Raw genomic sequence first — 12,199 nt, forward strand, 5'->3', positions numbered from 1 at the left:
TGACCTTCAAGGAGCTCACTTTCTATCTTAATAGAAATATATAATAGAAATATATAATATGTCAAAATAGATAAGTAGAGGTAGGATATATAAAAATTAAGCAAGAGAATATTTGGATTGTTTTTGATGAGATTTTGAAGAGAGGGAAATTTGTCTTATGCCATTATTCATGATAACATGAAGTCATATTTGGGTTTTAGAAAGATAATTGTCAAAATCTCATCAAAAACAGTCCAAATATTCTCAGATCTATGAAGCACTGAGATATAGGGCACACCTGAGCATCTCAGGATGTTAGAAGAAAAGAACCAGCAAAGAAGGAGGGATTGAAGATATGTAATACTATAGAAATGTTTGTCCTTTCTTTTAAATTCCTATTTATCACATGAACAAACTGAAAAATTAAATGACTCGAATGACTCAGAATCCAATGAAAATAGAGTTATTGTAATCATGTCCGAAATATATGTAATATAAATATTTTTATACTTATATAAAATATAAATTTATATTTTGTATACTGTGTATATGCTACATTAGAGCACATAGGAACAAATCATATTAACACTGTATTTACACAGGGAGAATCCACAAAGTATTGTCAAATCATCTTGGGATTTGGTCTCAGGAGATCTTGAATCAAGTCGTAACTCTCATTTAGTTAGTTAAGGGAATAGAGTCAAACTCTCTAAGGCTATTTCCTTAGCAAAAATAAATCAATAATAAATAATGATAATAGCATTTAGTCTACTAAGTAGGAGTTGCCTGCTCATATTCATGACAAGGTAAAAAACCTAGAGCAATATTCATGCTCTATGTAGGATATATAAGGATTGCCATTTGCACCAGTGAGAGGGATACTCATCCCTGAGATCACAGATTTGTCTAAATCAATACCATCATCATCATCACATAAGATATCCTACCAAGTCAGTGATGGAGAATACAGCTTCTCTGACCTACATTATAAGATATAAACCATTGGATCACAGTATTAGCACTCTAAAGCATTTTAGGGTTTCCTAGTCCAACCTCATCCATTTTAATAGTGAGGAAACTGGAAGGAGAAATGCATTTCCAAAGTTACAGAGTATCGGAGCTGAAATTTGAATCCAACCTTCCTGATCCTTGGTCCAATACTCTATCCTCTAAAGTAAATGTTTCTCTTTAACTACCTTTTCATCTCTGTCACATGTCTCCTTGTAAGAATCCTGAAGAATAAAGTAGGTAATGTCTAATTAATTATAAGATGAATGGAAAATTCGATAGACTCAATTAGGCAAAAGAAACAAATAAATCATTAAGAACCTACTATGAGTCAGTCACAAGGCTAAGCACAGAGACATTTGCTCTTCTCTAGTTAATGGAAACAAAAAGTTGAAAGAAAAAAGTCCAAACCTTCCTCAATTTTCTACCTCTTATTGTATATTCCATTTCCTTTGTAAGTCTTAAGAATGGGTACTAATTTACCACATGTAAATTAAAATAAAAGGGTCAAACCAATTAATAAGCATGCATTAGATGTAATTTTGTTCCAATTTTAAAAATACAAAGACAAAAATAAGAGTTATATGACAAAGTCAATACATTTTAGACATATAGTCCCATATGGTCCAGACACCAGGATCAAACTTTATGGCCAAATCATACTTTTTTCCCTGAGGCTAGATCCTTAGATTTGATTTTTCGAGTTATTCTCTATTTCTTGGATATGGATCCTCTCAATCTAAAATATTTCTTCATCTAGTTTAGGGTTGTATGTTTTTGTTTGTCTGTTTTCTTTGAGGTCTTATTTCTGGTCTTGGTATGTAGTTTGGGGGCTTGAGCTTGTGTCCAATTTGACATCCATACTTCTGGATAGAATGGGTAGCCCTTGTTTGACGCTGACTTCATTAGCTAAGGCTATTCTTTGCCTTTGTGGAATTTGTCTGACCTTCCTTTTGCTGTGGTTGAACCCAGATTGCCTGACTGTATTATGGATTGAGCATAGGCTTCTTGGATTTCCAGGTAATTACAGACTTCTCAGGCATAAATCTGACATTTTTCCTTCCTGTAGTTTGAGCCCCAGAATTACTCTGATCTGGGCACTGATCAGGGCCTTGGATGGGGAAAGGGCATGGGTGTTATCTTTGTGATGTGCTTGGTTTTCTCTCTCATTATGAGGTGAGGTTTCTTAATTTTGTGTTCTACCTATTACAGCATATTTTCTCTATGTACAGCATCAGGATTCTAACAGTCTTTTTGAAGAATTTTGAATGGGATCATCATCATCATCATCATCATCATCATCATTATTATTATTATTCCCTTTGAGTTCTTTACCAATATCCATACTGTTGAATTTTGGGGGCTTTATTAGAATATTTGTAAGGGATCTAGACTCTTCTAAGTCCTAACATGCTCTCCATCTTCTCACAACAAAATGTATCTGCAGAAACATTTAAACATTGTCAAAACAGTCAAGGAATTTTCCTTGTTTCTGAGCTGGGCAATGATGAGTGTCGTTGGAGTTGCTTGATGCCACAGTGGGTAGAACATTGGACCTATAATCAGAAAGACCTCAGTTCAAATACAATTTCAAACATTTAGTAGCTGTGTGACTTTAAGCAAGTCACTTAATCTCTGTCTAGTTTCCTTAGCTGTAAAATAAGAATGGAATAAAAATTTATAAAACATCTATTACTGTCCAGTCAGTGTGCTAAAGGTTTTCCAAAAATATTATCTTGTTTGATCCCAGGGTTAGAAGACATCCTCTAGGTAAGGTAAGAATCAAATTAGATGTTATTTGTAATACCAATTAGCATAATGTTGGGTATACAATAAGCCCTTAATGAATGCTTGGGTCATCCTAACTCCAAGGCTAGTTCTCTATTCCCTACACCACCAAGGATCACACGCCTGTATGAGAAGAGCAATTCAAACCCAGGTCTTCCTGACTGTATTTACTGGTTTCCTAATGACTTTTTTCAGACTTCAGACGAAAGCTCAGCATAGTTGTTCAGTGACTGGGTGATTGCAGATGAAACCAATTGAGTTTGGATGACTCCAAACACCAACAGAAGTTTCATGTATTATTCCATACTTCTCCCAAGGCCATCTTACTATTTGCCTGAAATAACACCCAGCCCTGTACCTCCTATCTCTGGATCTCCAAAATGTCTGCCTCTTTAAATCTTGAGATATAAGTAGCTGCCTAGTTCTATTGATACAGATATATTAACATTATGTTCTTTGGTGTATTAGAGAGAGGAGGAACTGAGGTCAGGAAATTTAGGTTTGAATGGACTCCTGCTATTCATTCAGTAAGCTTGGGAAGAGTGGGACTCTCTGAGATCCAGTAACATCATACATAAAATAAAGGAAATAACGAAGTGATCCTTTAGTAATTCAATTGAGGAAGAATGTGGAAATACCTTGAAAGGTGATCCTTCATTCCACTAGCTTGATTGCTATATGGAGATGAGTTATGCCAGGCTGGGTGATGCCATGGGAGGTGCCCTAAATGTGTAGTCATAGAGTTTCTACTGGTATGATCTTGGGAAAGTCATTTCCCCTCTGTGGCTCTAGGTACCCACAGGTGTAAAATAAGGGAATGAACCTAGTTGTTATCAAATGTCTCTCCTTGCTCTAAATCCTATGATCTATAATTCTCATGTCAGAGGACTTGGAGTTCTTTCTTGTAACTGCAATTTCAGGAATCTAACTTTTACCTCCTGCCTTTATTTTTTTAAGTTGCCGATAGCAACACATTCTCAAGTTATTCCCTGAGTATTAAAAAGAAAGTGCTTTATTATAAACATGAGATTTTAGAAAGAAGAGGAACAGTAGAAAATGAGAGGTACCTAGAAGCCTGGATAATGTGATCAATTTGGCTTTGTTCTGCTTGGGTTAAAGAGAGAGACAAACAAGATTGATAGACAGATGGATGGATGACTAGATAGACAGATAGATTCACATGCAAATGAACAGATAGATGATAGAGATAATGAAACTGAAGAATAAAGTAGACATCTGCCATACACATATAACTTATCAATACCCCACATACACACTTATATACATACTTGCTTCTATATACATATGTATGTTTCTATTCTGTATAAGTTTTATAAATGCATATATTACATTATAAATGTTTGTGTGTCAAATCTTATAACTGCAGTAAGGCTTTTTGGGACAGTGTTTGCATGTATGTAAGTAAATAGACACATTATCCATATATATATATATATATATACATATATATATATATATATGCATATGGATATACCATGCCTATGTATGTGTCTGGATTCATCAATTCAGCATATTCTGCATCCATCTTCCATTTTCATCATTCTCCTTTTCCACTGGACATTTCAGCAGAATGGCAGCTGACATATGATTCTCATTTTAGCAACAATTAACTCTAAATATTATTAACACATATAAGTAACCATCCAACACAGGTAAAGGAAATTCTATCTTGAGAGACATCTATTTTTTCCCTTCATATAAAGCAGAAGTTATAGGAAGAATCTCCAATTTATGGCTTTTTATAATATGCAGGTTGAGTCAGTAAGCACTGGATACAAATACACTAAAACAGATGTCTGAGGCAATGTTATAGAGTGAATTGTATCTACTATGTTATGGAGAAGTCAAATACAAAATGTCCCCAATAAGTCTAACTCACAGGCAGCTCTAAGCAGATGCTCTATATTCAGACCAAGGAATATAGTGTTAAAGTAAAGGGATATTTTTCAACATGAGTTCTTTGGGTTTCCCATACCTTTTGAATTCTGTGAATATACACATATAGGACATATAGGTTTCAATGAGGTCATTTAGTCTAGCCAACTCACTTTATATAAAAGGAACTTGAGACGCCATGAGAAAAAAGTGAGTAGTTCAAAGTCACCCCAGGCAAACCTGGGGTAAAAATTGACCTCTCACAACTCCAGATTCCACACTCAATACCACTCTTCCTCCCTACAGTGAATCTATGATAGTAACATGTTTTTAATAGACTGAACAAATATTGCAAATGGATAATCATCTATATACAGAATTAAATGGAAGAAACCATTTGGGATTGTCATGGGGAACTAAGGTATTTTCAACAATCCCACTTGTAATCAGGTGTGGCGATAGCAGATGTATGCACTGATTCTGGCACCAGTATGGTGAGCCCTAAAGTTCAGGGGTCCATCAAACTATAAGATGTGATGGGAAGGCTGGCCCAGGTCAAAAGTGGAGCTGCTCAGAACTTCGATGACAATTAGCAGAGGTATCAAGTCCATGAGCAGTAAATGAACTTTCATCATGAATGAGATAGTGAGATCTGATATAAATTAAAAATTAATAATAATAATTATTATTATTAAAATTTAATCCCATATTGCTTCTTGGTTTAAAAAAAATCTCATCTATTCAACAACTATATTCAATAAATATATTCAAAAACTATATTCAACCAGGGTATAGGCCATCTCTAAGGGTCTCCAGGGTATAGGCCAACTTTCTACTCCAAAAGCAGATTTTTTTAAGGATCACATTGTTCACCACCTGGGGTGAAGAAGCAGTAAAATGTTTGCCAGAAAAATTATCTGCTTCATCTAACCCTGTCCTGCTCACCATGCAGCTGGGGATCCCATCCTGCGGTTTAAGTAGATATACAAAAAACTGTGCAAACTTTTGTGAAAATGATTCTTCTCACCATAGATACATCAGTAGACCTTCTTCCCCTTCAGTAGACCTAAATAGAGGTAATAAAGTTAAGAAAAGAAGGGGCAGCAAAAGGAGAAGAGGCAGCAGCCACTATGAGAATAGAAGAAGGTGGTGAGGAGAGCACAAAGAAGACAAACAACTCCAAGTACAGAGAGAACTCAAGTATTGCATCCAAATAGCACCCCTAAATGGAACAAGTCTGACAAATGATGTCCAGTGTACCAAAGTAGCTGCAAAGTATCAGACATGTTGTAGGCAGAGATGAGTTGAGGTCAACAGCTCGGAGAAGAAAAGAAAGGCTTTTTACATTGACTCTTTGGGAAGGGGATTAGGTGGAATTTAAGGCAGAACTGGGGAAGAGTTAGGCAGGGATAAGAGCAGTACCAGGGAGGGATTAAGGAGTGTCTCAACACTGGCATAAGATTGTGTTTCTGGGCATGTCTGGAGGGGTTCACCACTATTGTTTAATGTTAGGAATTTATGATTCGATGGCACCTTAACTAGAGATGATAGTTTAAGGGTCTTTGATAGCACAAGGTAAACTAAAGGAATTTACAATGTATAACTAGGAAGGACTGATGAGTTAACTGGGAGACACTAGTTTTGATAGGAGTACATAGAGTCAGCATAGAGAATGGGGAAGGTTTAATAGTTTTAAAAACTTTTAAAGAGTACCTGTTTGCTAGGTATATTCCTTGCTTGCTAATATGAGTTTGCTTATCAATACAATGCCAAAACAGAAAGGAAAGTATCATAATCATATAGAAAAAGAAAAGGATTATAATGTTTGTCTGAATTACAATTCTTGTCTAATTCAGAAAGAAAAAAAAGACAATATTTCTCTCTCTGCTCAAAGTTTTCCTGCTTCAAGTGGACAAGAAGAGATATATTTTATATTTAATTATCTGTGGAGATGTTTTTTCTCTCAGTAAAATATAGATTCCTTAATGTGGGGATCCATTTTGTTGCTGTTGAGTAACCATGGATGTAACTGTGGAAGTACCATACTGTTCAAATTCAATATAATTATGGAGATGTCTTCTGCAAACAAGACTAATTGTAAAAACTCACTTTTGATAAATGATCTTTTTTTTTTTACACAGGAATTTGTTTAGGGCAACCTATAACAGTATATTTGCTAAGAAAATCCCAGTGGGATACTGAATAATGGGAGACATCTAAAAAATGAATTACAACAACATACATATGTGTGCATACCCATGTATGTGGTCACTTTTTTAAAATTGTGATCTTTTCATCAGAATAGTATATGCTTCCCTAGAATAGCAGTATATATGTGTTCCATTCATCACACTCCCTCAAATGCCTCTTTTCTCCCTGTATAAAGTGACACAATCTAGGATCACTGAATAAACAAGAGAAGAAATATACTTTGAGATCTGTCATTCTAGTGCAGCTAGGTGGCACAGTGGATAGAGTACCTGTCCTGGAGTCAGGAGGACCTGAGTTCAAAATCTCTATGCAAAGGAAGATGAAGAGAATTTGAATGTAACAGAAAGAATTTGGGTAGGGATGTAAATTAACTCTAGAGATGTAAATTTATTTGAAGTGGAGAATTGTGTTCATAACAGAAACAACTGTAATTTTAAAAGCTGCTTCTTAAGGTACCATTGATTCATTGTTTAATGTAAAATTTGTACCCTGATCTCCTTTACCCTCTACCTAATTCCCCTCCATTATAGGGAATGGAGTTCACCTTTTGCCCTCTGGATGAGAGGCAAGGCATAAAAAGCTGGGTTTGGACCCTGGTTCAGGGCCAGCTCAGTCTTCTCTGACCATGGTCCAGCCAAGTGCTTGGCTGTTCTTTTATCTCTCTCTCTCTCTCTCTCTCTCTCTCTCTCTCTCTCTCTCTCTCTCTCTCTCTCTCTCTCTCTCGCCAGCCCTTCATGGCTTGTAACCATTTAAATAAATCTTTGTTTTATTTTCACCCATGCTTTCCCAGTCTGAATAATGATTCCCCATATGTAGAATCAAACCCAAGTAGCCAGCAGGTACAATCTGACCTCAGACACTTAATAATTACCTAGCTATGTTATCTTGGGCAAGGCATTAACTCCATTGCCTTGCAAAAACTGAGAGAGAGAGAGAGAGAGAGAGAGAGAGAGAGAGAGAGAGAGGTCATTCTAAATTCTGAATGACATCACTAACAGACTGGTCAATTATCCATTAGATGCTGGTAGTAACAGTTTGTTACTTTAGAAATCAGTTTATAAGAATAAACTGCCAAAATATAGCTAAAATATTTATATATTGCATATATGTCTAGATAGATAGATAGATGCCTAAAAACATTTTCCCTGTGTACCATTTTTGTGAGTAAAGTGTAATCTGCTCCAAATATTGCCCTGTAAAACACTGTGAGTTCAGAAAATAACCAAAATTTTGGGGCATACCTTACAGTAATTCATTCAGTTGCTTAAATCTGATCCTACCTTTTGCAAATCTTAATAACAGAGTCCTTCTTTACTAATAACTTTAATTACCTTAATCACTCATCTTAAAATCCACCCTTATTTGTTGACACATTCTATGCTTACAAAGTCTTCCTTCTGAAAGAGAAGTTTAGCATTGCCAACTCTGAGGGTTTCCATTGTTTGACATTCAGTACCAAGGAAATGAAGGTTGCATTTTTCATCTTCCTCTATCCACACATTTCGGTGCCTCCAGGCTTTCATACCTGAAATAAATTCGGGGCAATCTCTTTCTTTCCTCCCTCTATGGTTGACATCTATACAAAAAAATAGCCTACATTTGGGGAAAATGGCTATGCCAAAGAGATTTCCCCTTCTGTAATAAAATATATATATTTCCTTACAAAAAGAAGAAAAACTGATATTTCAAAATTCTTAACAGAATGCTACTTAAATCAGTAACTTTGTAAGGGTAAATCTGATGTAGTCAGATGCTCAATACAAGAAAGCATTTTAGACCTTTATTTCCTTAGAAGTTCTGCAACTATAGCTTGGCCACATTTTCAAAATATTTTAAATGTTTTACTGAAAAACAGCATGATGGAGTGGATAGAGCCAGTCTTGAATCCCAGGAAACCTGATCTCAAGACTGCTCTTCAAATGCTTACTGACAATGTGACCAGGCTATATTATTTATTTTTTCAGTGATCTAGGCAATTTGCTAAGAATGAGTACTACTAATAGTCTTACCTAGGAGTTCCCAATCACAGGGCAATTTCCTACCTTATTTAAAAACAACACTAAATACCAGTAATGACAAATAAACTTGCTAAGTAAAGAAAAGTCCATAAATTTTAATTCACAAATTGTTGCAAACAATTACAAGTTAATTCACAGAGTTTTTAAGGGAAGCAACAAAATAAAGCAAGTGAATTTTAGCAGAGGTAGTGAAGTTAAGAAAAGAGGCAGCAGCAGCAGCAAAGGAGGCAGCAGGCACCATGAGTATCAGGAGGAGCATGGAAAAAAAGAATACAACTGCAAGGTAGAAGCTGGGTTGTCTGCAGAGATGAGCTGAGATCAGGAGCTTGATGAGGGAATGGAGGCTTTCAACAAAGAACTCTTTGGGGAAAGGTTAGAATTTAGGGTAGTACTGGGGAGGAGAAAGGGAGAGGGATCAAGGTAGTACCAGGGAGGGACTAAGGAATGCTACTTAATTTCAATATATACTTTTTTTCATTTTTCACCAATTTTTCATTCAAGTCCTCAGTAATCATATTGTTAATGTATTCATTTTCATTCACTTTTCTTCATAAAATAATTATTGCATACTCCTTGTATGTTCACTCATATCCACTTTCCATATAAGATTTTTCCTAATTTTCTTGATATTACATTTCTTGCTATTATACTATTCTCATACAATACAAATGAATGAAATCACAATTATAAAATACAATTAATTTTCCATTTAGATTCATTCTAACAATGTTATTCCCATCCAGAGGAAGAAAAGCAAAACAAAACAAAACACACACACACACAAACAACCCTTCAGAATCTGATGAGCAGATTAAAAAAAAATATCTCTTAGGTATCTCTCTTAATCCTAATTCCTCATACCAAAAATAACTGATCTGTAAACATGTTTGTCAAAAATATGCATGTATAATACTATCCTGATAGTTCCAGGCTGGGGGGGGGGGGGCTGGGAAGGGAGGATGGAAACTTAAAAGTATACATGTGCATATGGATGAAAATAAAGAAAAATAGATTGGTTCTAGATATTTGGAATTAATATACACTGTTGCAAAATATTTTCTTGATAACTTCTTTTTGCTTTTTTTTTTGATAATATTTTAGGAATGTTATGGCAAAAAGATTGATTCTCTGAAGCCGGCTAGATGGTGTAGTGGATAAAGCACCTGCCTTGGAGTCAGGAGTACCTGGGTTCAAATCCGGTCTCAGACACTTAATAATTACCTAGCTGTGTGGCCTTGTGCTAGCCACTTAACCCCATTTGCCTTGCAAAAAAAAATAGATTCTATTAAAATTTTAAATGTCATTAGAAGGGTTTATACATGCCTTTTCTAAAGTCCTGACACAGTGAAACAACTAGAGAGAAAAACATCTCTGAAAAGCAAGTAGACTTCAGCATGTAACACTATTTTTCTTGGGTTTTTTTTTAGGGTCCAAGTGTATCTAGTATTTTTTTTCATCCATTTATATATGCATATTTCCAGGTTACAAAATTTCCCTCCATCCTACTGACTCCCTCCCCTCAGTAGGGAACGGTCAGTTTAGCATTTTACATACACATTTTATTAAACATATTTACAAATTAGTAATTTTTGGCATGAGGAATTAGGATTAAGGGAAAGAGATATATGAGATACATTTTATAAAGTGTTCATCAGATTTGCTATGGGTGTTTTTTTTCCTATGTGCTTTGTTTTGTTTTGTTTTTCTTCTTCTGGTTGGAGATAATATAGACCATAACCAGTCTAATACAGTGGTCTTAGATCTCTGGACTCTCGAGAGGAGTTGCTTCCATCAAGGTTGTTCATCTCATAATGTTGTTGATGTGTACATTGTTCTCTGGACTCTACTCCCTTCACTCAGCATCAGATCCCATAAGTCATTCCATGCTTCCCTAGAGTCCAACCATTTATGGTTTCTTATAGAACAATAATATTCCATAATGTACCATTATTCTATAATATTCCATTCCATGTATCATAAGCTGGGCATTCCTTCAACTTCCAAATCTTTGCTACTACAAAAAGCTGCTATGAATATTTTGAAACATGTAGAAATTTTTCCCATTTTTTATAGTTTTTCTGGATATAGTCCTAGAATTGGAATTGTTGGGTCAAAAGTTACGAACAGTTTTATTGCTCTTTGGGTGCAGTTCTATATTACTCTGCAGAAAAGTTGGATCCATTCACAACTCCACCAGCAATGCATCAATGTCCCAATCCTCTCACAACCTCTCCAACCTTGATCATCTTCCCTTTTTCTTATTTGGGCTAATGTAATAGATGTGATATGATGCCACATTGCTGTTTTAATTGACCATTATCAATTGAGGAATGAGTTGTGACCTTATAAATTTGATTCAATTCTATAAATATTTTAGAAAGGAGACCTTTCTAAGAATGATCAGAAGATTCTTTCCCAGCTTTCTAATTTTCTTCTAATTTTGGCAGCATTGATTTTATTAGTGCAAACCCTTTTAAATTTTATATAGTCAAAATCATTCATTTTATAATTTATAGTGTGCTCTAATTCTTGTTTGGTCATAAATTTATCCATTTTCCATATGTATTTTGGTCCACTGATTTCTCTATGGTATCACTCTTTATGTCTAAATCCTGTACATCCTGTACCCATTTTGACCTTATTTTGGTATAGAGTGTGAGATGTGGATCTCTGCCTAGTTTTTGCCATACTATTTTCCAGTTTTCCCAGTAATGTTTGTCAAATAGTGAGGTCTTATCCCAGAAACTGATGAAGTAGATTGCTGTAGTCATTTACTGTGACTCCTTTTGATCCTATCCTAACCCACTGATCCATTACTCTGTTTCTTAAGCAGTATAAGAAAAATGACAATTCTACCCATTAGATTACTTTTTCAGTGCTAAACCAATCAAACTACCAAATAACTAATTTACCAAGCCAGAAAAAATAGCAACAACATTCATCTGGAGCAATAAAAGGGCAAGAATAGCAAGGGAACGGATGGGAAAAAGAATGAAAGGAAGGTGACCTAGTTATACCAGATCTCAAACTATACTATAAAGCAGTGACCATCAAAACTGCCTGGTGTTGGTTAAGAAATAGAATAATGAATCAGGGGATTAGGAGAGGTTCAAAAGAAACTGCAGCAGATGACTACAGCAATCTATTATTTGACAAACGCAAAGACATCAGCTTCTGGGATAAGACCTCACTATTTGACAAAAATTGTTGGGAAAACTGGAAATAGTATGGCAAAAACTAGGCAGAGATCCACATCTCACACTCTATACCAAAATAAGGTCAAAATGGTTACAGGATTT

Source organism: Macrotis lagotis, chromosome 7 (assembly GCF_037893015.1).
Source record: "Macrotis lagotis isolate mMagLag1 chromosome 7, bilby.v1.9.chrom.fasta, whole genome shotgun sequence".
NCBI classification, from domain to species: domain Eukaryota; kingdom Metazoa; phylum Chordata; class Mammalia; order Peramelemorphia; family Peramelidae; genus Macrotis; species Macrotis lagotis.